Raw genomic sequence first — 3,770 nt, forward strand, 5'->3', positions numbered from 1 at the left:
AAGCCGATAGGTCCTGCTGGTGCAGCACCAGAGCCCGGGGGCCACTGTTGGGCGTCAAGGGGTGGGGGCCGGGGCCAGGGCCGGCCGCTCCGTGGTCGTTTTGTCTTGCCTCCGGGGAGTCGGATGGGATGGGTCACAAAGGGCACTATACGTTTCGAATGCAGGCGGTTTGCCAACACGGGCAAAAACACACGTGCAGTCGTCTTTCTCTCTCCTTCCCACCTCATTCTCTCGTTACCCATCATCCCCTCTCTTCCCTTCCTCACCCACCCACACACGCACGCACGCACACACACAGAGACGGAGGTGACAGACGTTTGGCGGCGTGCAGCACAGAGAACGCATTCAGTTAATGGCTCTGTCGGTGCGTGCGCGGGGGCGCGCGGCGGGCGACGGGTAAGGTGTGACGGCCGGTCGATTGTGCCGCCGATTGATTTAATGGGGACCCATTCTACTGCTAAGCGGGCATCTGATTAAAAACTTTCCTTTCGGTTTCAAAAATAAATAAATATTTACTTGAATCGACACGTCTTTTTTTGGTCGTTTTTGAGTTTAATTGTGTCTAGTATGAAATTCAACACCCACAAAGATGGATTCTTGGTTCAAGAGTAAAATACACTCGATTCAATCGAATGAGGTGTTATTTTGCACTTGATTTGAGAACAAGTTTCCTTTAAATGTGACAGATGGTCATGATTCATGTACCAAATGATGGATCTAAAAGTAGTGCATTCGGTACATAAAGTGTGTCTGCGCCTTACGACAGCAAATGACGAGGAAACCTTTTCGACGGTAGGGTGAGGGGGGAGGAGAGGGTAGAGGGGGTGAAAACTTTCATTGCCTGCAACATTTTCACTGAACCCTAATAGCAAATTTTGACTCCGTAGCGCAAAGGAACAAGTCGTCCGTTGTTGCGCTACGAAGTTGAAAAATTTAAAAAGTACAAAGGAAAAAAGTTGCAGCCTCTAAACTGTTTCTAACCTCAACCACTGTCGAAAAGGTCTATACCGAAGGTTTAAAAGAGGGGGGGGGTGAAGCTAACGACAGTCGACAGTCGAAAACAGGTGACTGCCCCTACTGCGGTTAAAGGGTTAGTGGCAGGTCAGTGTCGTTGAATCAGAAACATGGCAACTACACGAAGATGCAGATGGACAAGATAATTCGGTTTTAGTGCTATTTTGAACTGTGTCCGATGATGACAGTGAACGAACAGTGGACTCATTTTGACGGCCGTTATCTCCTGTCTTATAAACAATAGTGAGAAAACATAGTGGTCATGTCTAGTGCATAAATGACAAGGCAAGTTGCAAGAAGTCCCCATAGCCTTGTCTGGGCTAGGCAATCAAGTGGTGTGCACAGTGGGTCTGGTCTGGTGTATCCTAGAGTGAGAGAAAACCCCTTCAGTGGATATTACTGAAATACTGGTGAGTAAAACTAAGCGTTTGATGTCTCCCACTGATCAATAGGACCACGTCCGTTGAAAAATCATTGTTAGACAAATTAATATTTGGTCAAATAATATTTCATGGTCTCGTGAAAATATCGCTAACAATTAAAAGAAGTTAAAGTGATCTGTAATTGGTATGTACAAAGAATAGTTTATTTGGCTTCGTAGTTGCAAATGTATGTTGGTTGATTCGTAATTACTAATGCTATTACAAACTGCATTACGAATAATTTTGTTCGTAAGGAAGAGACCCCTCAAGGGACCTCTAGATGTTATTCGTATTACAAACGGAGCTCTTCGTAATATGAAGAACCTTGTTTGTACTTACAAACAAATAGAACTATTCGTTTGTTTTGAAGAGCATGTCTTCGTAAGAAACTAAGAGTGCTACTCTTCATTCGACTGAGTGCATTTTTTTACCCTTAAACAAAGAATCCATCTTTCTGGGTGACACTAATGCCCTGGTAAAGTGCTCATCATTGTGCACATTTTTATTTTGAAAATACGCTGCAAGATCGGATTCAAGAAGTGGTCTTTCCTTAATTTTTTAGCCGTGCAGCGCTGCTGTTCCCTGCGACCGTTCCAGAAACGCATTTTGCAGGACAGTCCGTGCCGACTGGTGGGGCGTGGCGTGGTGGGGCGTGGCGGGGCGCAGTGGTGCCATGCCCGTGGAATTTATGAGCGCGACGAGGGGACTGCTGCCGCAGTGCTGCGATATGGCCGGCTCTAGGCCTGGGCGGACCGGGCCGGGCGGCACGGGAGATTGAATACTGAGCCAGCGCGCGCCAATCAGAGCGGCCCGTGCAGGGCGCAGCCTCACAAGGGAACCTTTTCAGGTGTAAATCTCCGATTTCGTTGAAACTTGGAAAATTTGAAGGTTATTTATGTAGAAATCGGATGGCACTTGAAATTTTTCCTAAACCTGACATTTAGTTTTCCCCTATATAGTGTAGGAGTAAGGTGTTACAAAAAAATATTTTTTGATAAATGTAAAGCAGTGTTCTAAGGTGTAACTTGTGAAAGTAGTGGGCCAAAATTTTGTCCGTTTTGCTCTATTTTGAACCGTTAAAGCGGTAGAGGGATATTTAGAGCAAAAAAACAGTGTCAGGCTTAAGTAAACCCCTAGTGAATGTCAAGTTTAGGAAAAATTTCAAGTGCCATCCGACTTCTATTATAATAACCTTTAAATTTTCCGAGTACCAACGAAATCGGAGATTTACACCTGAAAAGGTTCCCTTGTCAGCGGAGCCTCGGCACAGCCTCGGCACAGCCTCAGCACAAAGCCTCAGCACACAGCCTCAGCACACAGCCTCAGCACACAGCCTCGACACACAGCCTCAGCACACAGCCTCGACACACAGCCTCGGCACACAGCCTCAGCACACAGCCTCAGCACACAGCCTCAGCACACAGCCTCAGCACACAGCCTCGGCACAGCCTCAGCACACAGCCTCAGCACAGCCTCAGCCTCAGCACAAAGCCTCAGCACAGCCTCAGCACACAGCCTCGGCACACAGCCTCGGCACACAGCCTCGGCACAGCCTCCTCCTCAGCACAGCCTCAGCACACAGACTCAGCACACAGCCTCAGCACAGAGCCTCAGCACAAAGCCCCAGCACAAAGCCCCAGCACAAAGCCCCAGCACAAAGCCCCAGCTCAAAGCCCCAGCACAAAGCCCCGGCACAAAGCCCCAGCACAAAGCCCCCGCACAAAGCCTCAGCACACAGCTTCGGCACAGGCTCAGCACACAGCCTCGGCACACAGCCTCAGCACATAGACTCAGCACAAAGCCTCGGCACACAGCCTCGGCACAGCCTCGGCACATCCTCAGCACAGCCTCAGCACACAGACTCAGCACAGAGCCTCAGCACAGAGCCTCAGCACAGAGCCTCAGCACAAAGCCCCAGCACATAGCCCCAGCACAAAGCCTCAGCACACAGCTTCGGCACAGGCTCAGCACACAGCCTCAGCACATAGCCTCAGCACACAGCCTCAGCACACAGCCTCAGCACACAGCCTCAACACAGCCTCGGCACAGCCTCGGCACAGCCTCGGCACAGCCGGAGCAGCCAAGAGCGCTCTGCAATACGCGATCGAATCTCTTTGCTGCTGACGAAGGCGCCCGACACCTAACAAGACGGCGCGCTTCGCGACCATTCACGCTGCCACTCCCGAACACACGCACACACGCACGCACACACACACACACACACACAACGTGTAGAGGACGGCGCCGTGTGCGGCCCGGCCATGGGCCCGGCACGCCCTCTCCTGGCCAGCACCACCCAGGGCACCACCACGCTCGGACCGAATTAGCTGAAAT

This window comes from Frankliniella occidentalis, unplaced genomic scaffold (genome assembly GCF_000697945.3).
Source record: "Frankliniella occidentalis isolate FOCC.00 unplaced genomic scaffold, Focc_3.1 Scaffold14, whole genome shotgun sequence".
NCBI lineage: Eukaryota > Metazoa > Arthropoda > Insecta > Thysanoptera > Thripidae > Frankliniella > Frankliniella occidentalis.